We start from the raw sequence: 16,503 nt of genomic DNA on the forward strand, positions 1-16,503 counted from the left end.
AAATCTTATGAGCAGTTGCATCTCCAGCGCAATGTCCACCTGCTGGCACATCATGGAGTTCCTGCAAAACTTTTTCAGCTTCAGTTTTCTCAAGACATCTAAGTAGAACAGAATCATAATTTATTCTTAAAAGAACGTCATTTACAAGTTGATATTGTTTGGATTTTAATCTTAGAGCTCTTTTCTTAGCGTGATCAAGATTTGGAGGAGCATATCCATTCTTTAAATAATAAATAATATTAGCATATAATGACTCAACATCGTCTAGGCTTACCTCATACACTTGTACCTCTTCAGATGGGTTTTCGGGCATTAGCAATGCTCCTGCTAGTAGTTTACAAAAGCCTTGACCATTTACAATGTTTGCTGGTTTGATTTCTACGTCGTATTCTTGTAAGGCAATAACCCAATTTGCCCTTTTCTCACCCACATCCTTCTAATATACTAGAAGACTTCTTACCACTAGAAACGGTACTATGATCTTGGTATGTGTCAGAAAGGTCTAAAATATTTAATTGCTTTAAAAACAACATAGGCTTGTTTCTCCACATCTGAATAATTCAGTTCAGCACCTCATAAATTGGAACTGAAAAAAGAAATTGGGGCTTCCACTTTCTCTTGATTTGCTTGAGTGAGTATCGCAGCATATGATCTATCTGAGGCAAAGGTATACAAAATAAAGGGATCAGAAAAATTTGGAGTTGCTAATGATGGAGCATTGATAATGGCTTGCTTGATCAGATTGAAAGCCTCATGTTCATCTTGGCCCCATTTAAAGTTTGCGTTCTTTTTAATCATGGCTTGTAAAGGAGACACAATTCTTGAAAAATCTGGAACGAATCTCTTTACAAAGTTGATCTGGCCAAGGAAAGATTGCATGGCTTTCTTATTGTGAGGTAGGAGAACTACAGAAATTTCCTTGATTCTGTCAACATCTATGTGAATTCCAGATTTTGACACTATGAATCCTAGAAGCTTTCCTTCACTTAATGCGAAAAAAGAATTTTTTGGGTTAATTGAAATTCCATACCTTAAACAATGTTGGAAGATTTGTTTTAAATCGCTGAGATGGTTGTTTCGTTTCTTGGAACAAATAGTAATATCATCAAAATAGATTACCACTGACTTATTAACTAACCCTTTGAACATGATGTCCATGGCTCTTTGAAATGTGGCACCCACGTTAATCAAACCAAATGGCATCTTTTGATATGCGTATGTGCCCCACTTAGTTCTAAATATCATTTTCAATTGATTGTCGAGGTGTACTAGCACTTAGTTGTATCCTAAGAACCCATCCAAGAATGACATTAATTTTGAGCCCGCAACTGCTTGTAGTATTTGTTCCATGGGAGGTAAAGGAAAATTATCCTTTTGGCAAGCCTTGTTAAGGTTTCGAAAGTCAATGCAGATTCTGATATCTCCGTTTTTCTTTCTAACGGGTACCATATTGGAGACCCATTTAGAATGTCTAACGGGAAAGATTATCTTGGCTTTCAATAACTTGTTGAGTTCAGTTTTAATCTGATTTTCTAAATTTGGATGGATCTTTCTCAACTTCTATTGGACAAGTTTTTCATTATCAATCATTGGGATAGTATGTTGGATGATGGAGGTGTCGTATGTTTTGAGTTCATCATAATTCCATGCAAAGGCACTTTTGTATTGTTTCAAGAGAGGAATATATGCTAATTTATCTTCAGGGGCTAGGCCAAGGCCTAAGTTGATGTTCTGTGGTTTAGCATTAGTTCCTAGATTTGCTAATTCATAATTCAAAGTTGAACTTTGGAGTTTTTAATTAGTAGATCTTTTGAATCGATCTTTCAAATCGTAAAGGTCTTCTAATTTGAGTATCGATTTAGGTATAACATTGTTAGTACTATCTTGGTACAATTGTTGGTCATGCTGGTCTTCGTCAATTATTTGATTGGTGTAGGATCCTTTAGATGTGAGAAAACTCATGATATCAAGATCTTCACTGAAAATCCTCCAATTGGTGATGTTATCAGGGATAGATGGTCTAAAAATTAACTCAATTGAAAATCGGTCAACGCTAAAATCTTCTGAAGGAATGAGCTTGGAAGCTACGTTTGCTAATAGGTCTGCGCTAATATTCTGGAGTCTAGGAATTGACGAGATATTAAATGCTATAAAATGTTCAGTCAGATCTTGAACTAAAGATTGGTAATGCTTTAAATGACCTCATAAATAGTGTATAGTATTGCGTATCTGTCTGATTATAATTTCAGAATCTCCAAAAACTTGCAGGTAATTGACGCCTAATCTGATTGCCTTGTACAAGCCTTGGACTAGAGCTTCGTATTCTGTGGTATTTTTGGTGCACTCGAATTCGAGTCTGCAAGTTAACATGGTTTTATCTCCCTCTGGCTTACTAACACAAATCCTGCTCCTGCTCCTTAGTTAGACTTAGAACAATCAAAAACTAATTTCCAAAACAAAGATTTATTTACAGGACTATCTATAAAATTAATGCATTTAGAACTATCTATTTGAGAAAAAATTTCTACTTGAGACAAAATAAAATGTTCTAAGTAAGATGAAGTATGAGCATTAAAATTTCATAAGAAAGAATGTACTGAATAGTTGCTAATGATGTTAGAATTATATGCTACTGGTTCATTTTCTCCCTCGAGTTCTCTTACTATGTATTTCTGATGTCGCTCGCTTTCAACTTTTATTTGGTTTGGTTTACCATTATAAGCCAGCCACATATGTGACCAGTCAGTTTCAAAGTATCCATGAAGTTTTTCTGACCAATCTCTGCTAAGAATTAAGCCATAAAATTTAGGAATATCAGCAACTAAAATTCGATAACTTGACATACCTTTGGATTAGATGACAGCTTTACGGTAACCTGATTTAACTCACCAATCACTTCAACTTGCGATCGATCTAGCTGAACTATGTGCACAGCGTATTTTTGTGGTTGAACATTCAATTTTTCACAAATTGATCTTGGCAAAATATTTGATGAAGCTCCAGAATCCACTAAGGAATTATGCACATTTTAATTGAAAATTTCATAAGTAAGGAGAAATGAGGGAGTATGTGATCTCGATCTTCCTCCAATTAATGCGATATCATTTGGATCAACTTTATTTATCATATTAGTTGGAGGTCTTCCCATATCATCGATATCTTGAGAGATTACAGTAGCTGGTAAAGGTGTTATTGGCACAGCATGTAATTCTTTCAAAAGTACTTTCTGCTGGTGATTTAACTTGCTCAATTCAAAAAGACTAATATTGGCCCTAGTCTTTTTCATGTCTCCCATAATATTATACTCCATTTCATCCAAAATGATTAGCGTCTTAGATGGAGTAGACGTGTTTGTTTGGACTGGGCTGGTTTGAGTCGCTTTAGGTGATGTTTTCTTGGTTGTGACTTTATCCTTAGTCATCGAGCTCGCGCTCTTTGGCTTAGGTGTAGGCTGAGGAGGATCAAGCTGATTTCTACTATGACTACTAACTGGGAATACTTCTTGATCTTCTTCATTTGGTAGGATGAAATCCCACATACCTTGTAATTCTACAACTTCTTCTTCATCGATATGCTCTTCAGTAGCATTTTCCTCTTCTTCTTCTTCTGATTCAGCATTTGAAATAGCGTTAGGGGGTTTGGAATCAGTTGAAGGATTTCTTTTAAAAGACCTATATGGCTTTTTAGAAGAAGTTTCTGCCACTTGTTTCTTATTGTCGACCATATTGTTAGACATGGTCTTTAAGACATTTTGTAATCCTTCTAAATCAAATAGATCTTTGGGTTGTTTTTTCTTGGGGTCTTCTTTGAAAGAGACCTTCTTAGATTTTTGTTCTTCCATCGTGTTTTTCTTTTCTAAGTCCATAATACGTTTCTCTATTGCTATTGCTTCCTTCATGTTTTCCACTAAGGTTGTTTTGTTAGCCCTATCTACAAAGATTGCTAAGTTTGATGGTAAAGCAGTAATGTACCATTCACTTCGAACTTCTTCACTAGGCTGAGAAGCAGTAGGAATTTTGTTTAGGATTTTATTGAAATGTAAATTGAAATATTTGATAGATTCTCTTGACTTGGCCGTAAGGTTAGACAAGTCATTGATGAGTGTCGCTGTAGACCTGTCATCACCAAACTTGGTCAATAATTGTTCTTAGAAGATGTCCCAACTAGTAATAGATCCAGATGGTAACGCGAAATACCATGATCTGGTTGTCCCTTGTAGAGTATAAGGGAAAAGTCAAACAACAACATCTTCATTAACAAATCCATTGAGATTTATGGATAGCATAAAGTTATTTATATGTTCTTCTACTAGCATGCCTTCCTCAGGGTTAAACTTAGGTAGCCATTTTTCAGGATGGGCCGGTACCTGACTCAAGGGTGCAGGCATTAAGACTGCCCCTGGGTTATTCCATGGAGATTGGGCCATTGCTGAACTACTAACAGAGGAAAGTGCAGAAGATGATCCTTGCTGTTGAGAAGATGAGGATATTATAACTCCAGGTGTTTGTGAAGGAGTTGAGGAAGTTGTAATAGGCTGATGGACAATGATCTGAAGTGAAGAAGTGGATGGTTGACTTCACGGTGAAGAGGTTGAGATGGATGATGATGATGAAAGAGTCTCGCTATCAGATCCTTTAGGAGACTTCCTTTCTCTCTTCCTAGTGGGTAGAGGTAATTTGGTTGGCTGAACACCAAACTTTTCACTCTTTAATTAGGTGAGAGGATGAGTAGGGTTGTATTGCGAAGTCACGCTGCCTTGAGATTTATCAAATTTCTGAGGAGATATAGAAAATTGCTGAAGTTTGTGAATCAAAGATTCAACTTCGGGGGGTTCAATAGTAGATTGTTTTTAAATGTCAGGGTTTGTAGTAGCGGCTGTTGATCCAGATACTTCTAACTCTGGATTTAAGGTTTCTAAATTCAATGGAGAAGTTGGAGGAGATGGTGAGGGCGATTTACTGTCAGAATGGTATTTAGATTTGGATTTTCTTGCCATTCACAGTTCGATGGCCCTCCTTCTAGCACCAAATATGTTGAAGCCCCAAAAACCGGGTCTACAAGAAGGGGGATACCCCCCCGGTCCGAACCTTGGTTGGCAGCTCCTTTTCCGTTTTGTATAGCGGGTCCAACTGGGGATATGGGACCAGTTTCCCAATTTCAGTATGTGTGTGAGAATGATGAATATTTGTGTTTCTAACAATTTCTAAATGGAATACTTCTAATCTAATTCTAATCTAATAATAATGGAATAATGGAAACTGTTATTCTAATGACAGAAATATGTACATCTACATTAACCCGGGGTGTAATCTTTCTTCTATGCGATCTAAAATGATTTCAAACAACAACTGGTAATAAATATCATTCAGCTATTATGAGAAAAGAATTCAATAAAGATGAACCACTTCGTATAAAAAGTTATACGAAACAGTAATGAAAAACATGTCGCATAATGAGCTATTCATACACTAAGCATAAATAAATAGCTATCACCGTACGATAGTGCTAAATGATAACTCATGCATTCATACATCAATATATAAATAACTGAAATGAGAATCACTCTAACACAAGGCAAAAATAGTTAAGAGATAGAAATACCATTTATAACTAGTCCTACTCATGAGCTTCAAGTGATAACGATTTATCTCTCCTTGATCAAATATCTACTAAGAGTACAGAAGTGCAACATCAGTAGAAGATATCAAATGCAAACATTAATAAATCCTGTTCCATTCATTCATCAAAACCTCCTCAGAGGGTACAGAAGCACATTTTCTGGGGATACGTTTTTGATAAATTTCAAGACCCTTCTCTAAATGCATGAGAAGGGTTTAAATACTAGTAACTATTTCTAAAAATAAATTATTACAAAAATGTAGGATGCAATTTAACTGACCGTCCTATTTTCAAGAAAATAAAACAAAATTAAAGTAAAAATTAAATCTAAAATTAAACTACTTAGGTATTTGGTCCTTGAAATCACACGCATGCAACATCTGTTTGAGAAGAGTCGGCTGGCTGACTTCCGCTTTTAGCTGAGCTGAGAAAACATAATCGACAAGAGTTGGCGCCATCTTTTCAGCTGAATTGATGATACACTTAACAGTCATCCATTGGCTATGTGGCTTTACTAAGTAAGCCCAGTAATAATCCCAGTTCATCCTGATTAACCCTTGGATTTCTTGTGCCTTTTCTTGAGCTCTCTGTTTCCAATCTGCCTGTAGTTGCTTTCTTGTGATTTTCAGGACTTGCAGGTGACTGGGCAACTAGCATCTTTCCTTTTCTAGAAATTTTTCTCAGCAATGCACAATTAGCGCTAATCGCGCATCGGAAACTACCTCTGTTTCTTGATCCAAGTTTCCTTGATGCGTTTTTCTCCTTTTGCGCTTTTTCCTTCCAACAGATATAAAGTTCAAAATTTGTAAAAATAATACTTCTGTGAACTCTTGACCTTGAGTCTTAAACTATTTGTTTCTGATTTCTGCGCCGTCCAATATCCACTTGACCATGTTCGTGTATAGGAGGATTTTTGGCCTTGTTGCTATCCAGTGTAAGACTGAGCAAGCTAGCTCTCAAAGGGATGCTTCCGAAGAACCATTTGAGCCCGAGGTAGCAACTACTTCCATTACTCTAGGATTCTCCTCTTCGAGCAGATTATACATGCCTTCCCACGTAGCTATTCCCACGTCTCTGTTAGAGGCCATGTCTATATATAAGGGTGCCATTTCCTTTTATTCAGAGCTCAGAGCTTTGCTTTTCTTTCCCATTTCAACCTGCATATTGCTTTGTATCATCCTCTGTTCTATGTTCCTGCAATTTACAAGTGACGTGAAAATGAATGACAAGGAAGGGTGATGGGAAAGTCTTAAATTCCGCAAACATACCAAGCATACCACCTTATGTGAAATGATGCATTGAAAAGCACACACCCATATTCCATTATAACTAGCAACTACCTCATTTATTAGCATTAAAGAGCATAACCAGGTGTCAGCTTAAGGAAAATACTTTTCTTGAATAACGCGCCCAAGAGATCTGCGATGGAGTGATTTTGCAATTTGCTTCGCAACATCACAGATCGCAACATCACAAAATCACAAAATTGCAATGTTGATCACTTATGACATCGCATTGTCGCATATCGACAAATTTTAAAGTGTTTCATGTAAGTTATGCTGAATGCGATGCGATATTCGTTTATTATCACATATCGCAATCTCTCAAGTGTTGGAATTGTGCTTGCAAGGTGGCATCCCGCTATCTTATGCGATGCGATATTTCCTAAGGAAAGATTTTATTTCACCTTATCATAAAACTTAGCTTTTCTGGATTTTCCAAGAGGGGGCTTTCCTAAGATTACAATAGTAAATTTATTTGAAAAGGAAATTTAAACACTATTTTGATTTTTTAGATTTTTAACTAAGGGTCCCCTCTTATTTAGTATAAGGAATAACACTCAATAAGAAGGGGGGTTGTTTCTGGCCACAACAGTAACCAAATCATTTCTTTACTAGCCTCTGTAGCAACAACATACTCTACTTCCGACGTTGAGAGTGCAACAATACTTTCTAGTTTTGTAACCCAACTGAGAGTTGTTCCACGTACAGTAAACACATACTCTGTCGTGCTCCTCCTGTTATCTCTATCATCCACCATATCTGCATCAACATATCCCTGTAGAGCAATGTTTGAACCATAAAAGCATAATGATTGATTTGTGGTACCCCTCAAATACCTGAGAATCCACTTCATTGCAATCCAATGTTATTTTCTTGGACTGTTCATGTACTTTCTTACAACTCCCACTGCATGTGTGATATCAGACCTTGTGCAGACCATTACATACATTAATCTTCCAACTACTAATGCATATGGAACTTTAGACATATAATCCATTTCTTCTTAAGTCTTGGGATACATCTCCTTACTTAGTTTGAAATGGCTAGCCAATGGTATACTAACTGGTTTTTCATTCTGCATATTGAATCTCTTCAATAACGTTTCTATGTACTCCCTCTGAGATGATGTTAATTTTTAATTCTTCATGTCTCTAGTTATTCTCATAACAAGGATTTGTTTTTCTGCAAGCAAATCCTTCATTGCAAATGAGTTTGCCAATTTTCTTTTGAGCACATTTATTTCCTGCATGTCAGAACATGCAACAAGCATGTCATCTACATATAATAACAATATAATATAGCTACCATCATTTTTCCTTTTGAGATAAACACAATGATCAGAGTGACATCTAGTATAAACTTGTTCAGACATAAACCTATCAAATTTTAGAAACCACTCCCCTGGAGCCTGTGTTAAGCCATACAAGCTCTTCTTCAACCTGTACACTAGTTTATCCTTCCCTTTTATGTCATATCCTTCTGGCTGCTGCATATATATATCTCTTCCTTCAAATCCCCATGGAGTAAGGATGTCTTTACATCTAACTGCTTAATATGAAAATCTTCAGCTGCTACTAGACTTAAAATAGTTCTGATTAAAGTCATTTTAACAACAGGGGAAAATATCTCATCAAAATCTATACCTTTTTCTGTGCAAACCCCTTCACCACAAGTCTAGATTTATACCTTTTTCTACCTCCATCTTCTTCCTTCAACCTGTAAACCCATTTATTTTCCAATTTTGTTTTACCTGTAGGAAACCTGACTAAATCTGAAGTCTCATTATGTACTATGGAGTCCATCTCTTCTTTCATGGCATGATCCCGCTTCTTCCTGGTTTCTACATGCGGTGCTTCTTCATAACATTTTGGATCACCAGAATCTGTCAACAATACATAATATAATGAAGGAGAGTATCATTCAGGGGACCTACTTATCCTGGTAGATATTCTAACACCACTTTCAGGTGTTTGAGGTGCTTGTTGCTGTTGTGGTTGATGTTGTTGTTCTCGTTGTTGATCATTATGATTTTCAAGCACCTTCACTTTTTCTGTGATCTCATTGAGCACTGTGTATTTTCTGTTTTCTTTTTCTGGTTCCTATTCCTGCATATGATCCTTATAGAAAACCTTTTCATTGAATATGTTATCTCTGCTCCTAATGATTTTCTGTTTTTTCATAATCATAAAAGAAATAACCAAAATCATTAGCACCATATCCAACAAAGGTACATTTCTTTGATTTTGCCTCAAGCTTTGTTCTATTTTCTTTATTAATGTGGACAAAGGCTTCACAACAAAAATTCTTTAAAAAAGAGTAGTTTTCCTTTTCACCTATCCATGCCTCCTCTGGAATACCACCATCCAAGGAACTTGAAGGCCCTCTATTTATTAGATAAACATCAATATCTACATCATCTACCCAAAATTGTAAAGGAAATCCTGCATGAAATCTCATGCACCTTGCACGCTCCATGATTGCCTTGTTCATCCTTACTGATACACCATTTTCTTGTGGTGTTCCTGTGACTACTTCTCTCTGTGAATTCCATTCCCTGAACAGTACATATCAAACTCTTTTCTGCAATATTCACCTCCATTGTCTGACTTGAGACACTTCATCCTTTTTCCTATCTCATTTTCAACCAAAGATTTCCATTTCATGAAAGCATCAAATACATCAGATTTATTTCAAATATAATAAATCCAGGTTTTTCTGGTTGCATCATTAATAAAAGTAACATAATAACAAGAGCCATCAAGAGATGATACTTGAGTAGGTCCCCATACATTTGTATGCACAAGCTCTAATTTTTCGCTCTTCTTTTCTTTCCAAACTCTTAGGAATCTGACTCTCTTCTATTTTCCATAAACACAATTTTCACATAATTTTAAATCAACATGGTTCAAACCTAGCAACAAATTTCTTGAGTGAAGAATCTGCATCCCCTTCTCACTCATGTGCCCAAGCGTATGATGCCACAATGTTGTATCTTCTCTTGTAGAGGTTAAAGCATTAACCGAATTAGAAATACCATTGCATAAATAGAATGTACGAACCTTTTCTCCTTTTGCTATTACCACGACTCCTTTAGTGACCTTCCATGTTTTATCTGTAAAAGTAGTTACACACCCTTCACCTCCCAACTTCCCTTTTGAAATTAGATTTTTCTTCAAAACGGGAACATGGCTTACCTCCTTCAACAACCATTGATTTTCATTTTTCTACTTTATGAAAACTGTACCCATTCCAATGATTTTGCAGGGTTTATCATCACCCAATCAAACCTGTCTAAAATCTCCTTGAACATAATCATAAATATGTTTCCTATTAAGTGTGGCATGGAATGAGGCCCCTGAATGTATCACCCAGGAATCAATAATATTTTCTAATGAAAGAATCAAAGTATCTTGCAACACATCACCTATCACATTCACTTCGTGATTGTTTTCTTGTTGTGTGTCTCTTTCTTCTCCCTTCTGAGACTTGCAGTATTTCTTCAGGTGTCCTTTCTTCCCACATTTTCAGCAAACCATCCCTGACCTGGACTTGGATTTTCCTTTACTTGACTTACTATGATATCTTGGGATCTTTTATCTTTCCATTTTTCTTCCCCTAGTCTCCGTAGTCAAAGCATTACCTGATGTCTCACTGGAGCTATTCCGTCAGATTTCCTCGCTAAGGATTGCACCAACAACATCATAAAACTTTAGAGTACTAGATCTAGAGAAAGAGTTAGTAATGGCCATAACTAAACCATTCCAAGTTTCTAGCAATGAGAATAGAAATAACATAGCCCTAACTTCATCATCAAAAGTTATCCCTATAGAACATATTTAACTGGTAATTGTATTAAATTCATTTAAATGATTAGCAACAGATCCTCTTTCTGACATTTTCATATTAAATAAATTCTTCATAAGGAATATCTTATTTAAGGCTGACATTTTTTCATATAATTTGGCCAATTCTGACATTAGATGCTTTGTTATCATTTCCTTTGAAATATTAAAGGCTACCGACGCCGCTAGGCACAACTGTATTTTTCTAACTTCCTTTTCATCAAGAATATCCTATTCTATTTTTGTCATACTTGTCATCTTCGTTGTCTTTCTGCTCAATGGTAGGTACAGATCTTTTTGATACAGATAATCTTCCATCTACATCTTCCATAGCTAGTAGTTTTAGTCGTTAAATGTTTCGAACCTAAACCTACCATCTTCCACCATTGCTCCCACTCAAACTAGGAACCCACCTATTCTGTGAGTTTACTAGCCAGATAGACCTTCAGCTCTGATACCAATTGCTATAAAATTATATATTATAGAGGAATGGAACACATAAAATATATTCCATAAATATAAACATAGAAAATGCATAAAACAATAGAGACAGAGATATATGTGGTTCACCCAATTTGAGCTACCTCCACAAAGCAATAGCCAATCCTTCCTTTTATATTATGCAGCAAAATGAAGAGATACAACCTACAACAGATCTATTGTAATTCCCTCTTCCATCTCACACAATATCCTCTCTCTTTCTTGCTCAGAATCCAAATCTATGTAGACGTAATAAAATTCCTCTATATATAGCGACGAGATGCCTTCTAGGGAAACAAACCCTAAATTAAACATAAGTTATACCATCAGATCTCCATCTTATGAATGACCCAGATTGACAATGAAATTACAACATTTTATCCTAGACCTCCCTTGCAGTGTACATTTTACAGGTGGCGTTGTTGCCACATTACGAGCTGGGGTCCAATGTGGTGTTACCTCTGAATGAAGAAGATAATCAGGCTCCACATGCAACAACTAATTTGTCTATAGAAAATGTATCATCACCAACATAACAATAGGTTAAAGATGCTTTTGCAAAGGACTTTGAGGTAGACTGAAAGGACCGACAGGTGTATCTCAACATTTGGCAGTTAGGACTATACAAGGTTGCATGCAGGTATCCAACTTTCCCATGTGTAGATGTCATGAGTTAGATTATCTCACACATTAATGAGAAGGCCATGACATTGAGTAGTTTCAGTGGACAAAATCTTACCACCTTCCAAGAAAAATAATATGAGTGCATGTATCACTTTCCCAAGCCAATAGAGCGTGTGGACTCACTTTTCTATGCAACTCAAATCTATGTGAACACAAGAGACCTTGTGAAATGTTGGGTGAAAGAGCCATTGAAGTTTCGACAGAAACCCACCCATGTATAGAAGACAAAGTCCCTCAGGAAGGCCTACTGGCTCTTGATTACCTTAGCTTGCAGGATCCATGGTCAGCAGAGCACACAAACTTTCCTAAAGGTTAGGCAGTCTTATTTGACCAGGTGGTGAATGAGGGGAAACCGTTCAACTGGTCATATCTATTGGTTCAACAGTTGAGAGCCCATGTAACATAGGCACAAAGTCCTCCTGATGGTGAGTGAACAAGGTTTTATATGTCTACATATTTACTGGATGTGATGTGTGCACAACACTATTTTCCTCGCTCGAATTAGACATGGACACCATGAGAACCTATCGTGCACATCTATTGCATGTTGCTTTTAGAATGCAATTATCAAGGAGTAATGGGACATCTAACTGACCACTTCATCATCTCATTGTACAAGCTAATATTTGAAGAAGATACACTTTTCGTGTCACAAGGAGCAATTGAGGTGATAACAGACATCACAGATTGGTATGCCTCACTAGGTGGCACCTTCCTTAGATTGTTTGGTGAAGAGAAGTCTCTACATGTTTTACCAATGTATGCCACAGGCAAGGTTGTCATGCAAGAATTGTGGTGTCATCTAACCATTGGGCTATCAGTAGTGTTACATAGGAATAAGAAAGCACCATGGCCCACTCTTCCTTCGAAAACTGGATTATACAAGATAAAGAACATTAAGGTCACAGATGGCGAGAGAAAGGAAATAGTGAAGTTTGAATTTGGTACTCGAGACTTTAATCTATACCATCTCCATCGTATTTGTAAAAACCGCTATTTGAGAGTTTACTTTCCTTGGATAATTGGGGCATTCCATTGGCCATAGGAGGATCCATGGAGGTATTTCTACAATTCCTTTAAACTATATGAGTTGGTCATTTTAACAAGGACTTCATAGGCATCTCCATGGAAAACAACAACACCGGAAGAAACAACAAGAAAAGGCTACAATCCCACGTAGGACAAGGGAAAGAGTAAGATTGCTGATAGTCTAGAGGGAGAAAAAATCTACAATATGAAAGCAAATTTGATTATATTGAAACTAAATTTCGTAGTAGACGAAAAGAGGAAGTGGAGGATAAAGAGAGAAGAGCAGAGGAAGAGATAAAATAAGAAGTTGCAGGAAGCAGGACTAATGTTGCAGGAGATGGAGCATAATTTGAAGGAAGAACAATAGTTGAGAAGGAGAGAATAGGAAGAGAAGTGGAAGCAGGAAGAAGAACAAAGGTAATATGTAATACTAAAGGAAACAACATCGATACAGGTTGAAGAGAAGGAACAAAACCAACCAGCTGCTTAGGAGGAAGGTGAAAAAATGTAGGATCAGGAGTTTGCTGAGAAAATTGAGCACTTAATTGAAGTGACAGACATGGAGATGCAATAGGAGTTGCCAAATGAATATGTTGTTTTGATGTCAAGTGTACCGCAAGTCATCACTCAATCTCTGCCACCTCTAGAAAAAGAGGCAGCCCCGAGCGAGGAAGGTGTTGGAAATAATACTGAGAAGGCGGGTGTGAATCAGCAATAGTCCAATCAATAATGTTTTCTTTTCATACTCAAATTTATATATGCTACTTCAATGAAGGTAACTTGCATGTACACACAACTGTCTTTAAAGAAAACATAGTATATCCAACAAAATTATGATTTAGTTAATTCACCATATGTTGATCTTTAATTAGTGCATCAGTACTTCGTTAACCACATAAAGAGTAACCATGTGTAGTAATAACAGAATAGACCATCACACATAAGCAACACACATGAACACCAAGATTTAAGGTTGAAACCCAACGCAGGATAAAAACCACCTACTGCTATCTTCTTTTAATATAAGAAAAACCTATTTACAAACTTGTACTGGTGCAGACTCATACTAGTACACAGGCACCCACCTACAGAAGGCTAAAACCTTCTCTTTTTCTCCAGCTTCTATTGGAAGGGAGCTACAACCTCCTATCTCTTGTACTAGTTGATCCATTTACTAGTAGGTAGGTACTGACCTACTAGAAGGCTCCAACCTTCACTCGTTTTCTAGCTGCTACTGAAAGGGAGCTCCAACCCCCTAGCCGTTGTACTAGATGATCCATTTACTAGTACGTAGGCATCGGCCTATAGAAGCCTCCAACCTTCACTTGTTTTCCAACTGCTACTGAAATGGAGCTCCAACCCCCTGGCTCTTGTACTGGCCAATATGTTTACCAGTATGTAGACGCTGACCTATAGAAAGCTACAGTGTTCTCTCTTGCTCTAGGGACCACGTTTCATAAATTTCTAGATTGGATACTCCTGGAATACAACACCACAATCTAAAGGCCACATTTCATCAAATTTTCATACTGGACCCATCAACAACATTGAAGCTCAAAATAAATCACTACTACAATACAGCCAATCACTGAAAACCCATCATCACTGAAGCAAATCACAATCAATCAATATGAACATTTAGAATATTGTCACTAGAACATATAGCAGAGCCAAGAACTATGGATCAACAACTAGAACCATCTGCAACTTCAAACATCATATTTAATAATGCGTACACTAGTTCGATGTGCTGAACTAGTGTGTATATGTTCTTTTACCGAAGAAAACCAATGTACATATCTGAAAATACTAACTTAAAACACCATAACTATTCTAGACTTTAGTCATATCCAAATCAAACATTTACAGTGTAACTCATGCATTAGTATTCAAATCTAGACTATCCATGATCATACCACGTAATGATAAATTCATTTCAGGTCTTATGATCTGTATCCATCATTAGATCTCATCCCTCATCAACCACTAAGGTTCATCCTTAGTTCAGATCAAGCAAAGCCCAAAAACCTATAACATGCATATTTGGTTTTGATCTCACTCTTCATAAGATATTCATTACTTGATCACCCTAACCTAATGATATTCTCCTCCTTATATAGTTTTAAGCCTTTCTCAATACCTCAGAACAAAACCATGTAGGACCAATACCTTGGACCAAATAGCTTGGACTAATACCTCAAACCAAATAACTCAGACCAAATACCTTGGACCAAAACCTTGATTTTCCATCCCATATGCACTTTTTCTTCTGTGAAAGTGCGTGTATATGTATATGATCTTTTTGTTCTGTTCTCTCACATGTGTGCACTACTTTGACAAAGTGAACTAGTGTATACCTCTCTTTCTTCAATTTCCAGAGTCTGATCTGTAATCCTTTGTTGTTAACCTGTTGCACTATGAGTTGTCATTTGTGTGAGTTGCCATCAAGGAGAACACTTGTATCATAATACCAACAATCTCCCCCTTTGGAGTTAATGGCAACAACAACACCAAAACACTCTCCCCCTTTAACATCAAGGGCAAAGGGTGGACCAAGATATTCTCCCCTTTTGATATTCATCATGATGTCCATGTTCCTCCTGATGACATGGTGAATTCCTTCATTAAGCTCCCCCTTTGTACACGCTGAGATGCACTAAATCATCCATGCTCCCCCTAAGCAAATCTAGAGTCTACAAAAATATTTTCCAAAAGGATAACATGACTCTATAACTCAACTATGTGAGTGTGACCTTCCTATCACCAATGACTCATACATACATCAATCTCCCAACCAACTGGGGATACACCAAATTTGACTCATCCACCCAACCAAGTGGGGATATACCAAATGTTTATACATGACTGAAAATAACAATTATTACATCATCCTTCACATTCATAGTGGGGTTACAAATTAGGTATTTTCATGATATTTACATTAAATGATGTACATGACATTTATAACAAGGACCAACAATCTAAACAATACCATGATAGTCATTAGCAGCTATCATACACCATATATGATCTTCACCATCAACATCAATTAGTAGCATCAAGATCAGGAGCTCGTATATGTCCATCATCAAAAGAGTCACCTGAATGAAAGCAACTATGTGGATCCAACAATACAAGCATCTTCATGTACCAAGATCTTCTAACATAATGCCAATAATGCATTATTAGAATTATATGCTTCCCTTGAACCTGTGCCAACTGTTCATTATCGGATCTAATCATTGGAAATATCAGTAAGAATCATCAAGGCATCATCATCAATCAGATATAGATCAACTTTTTAACAACTTATGAGGACGATCACACTTCCACATATCATCAGTAGATCATAACCATCATCAAATAGAGTAGATAATTGGCTGAACCATATCAGACCCCCTTTCCTGAGTCTGTCCCACTGTTTTTTCCTCAAAACCCCATATATGCGACTCTGCAGCTTCAAACTCGTGTATATACGCGAATTGTCTTCATGATAACTGTGTATGAGAATTGAAATACTGAAGTTTCACACTTTCAACTCCCCTTGAGTCTGTTATGTCTACATA

The sequence above is a fragment of the Pinus tabuliformis genome, chromosome 5_2 (assembly GCF_031772625.1).
Source record: "Pinus tabuliformis cultivar Carrire ecotype Pingquan chromosome 5_2, CPIR1, whole genome shotgun sequence".
NCBI lineage: Eukaryota > Viridiplantae > Streptophyta > Pinopsida > Pinales > Pinaceae > Pinus > Pinus tabuliformis.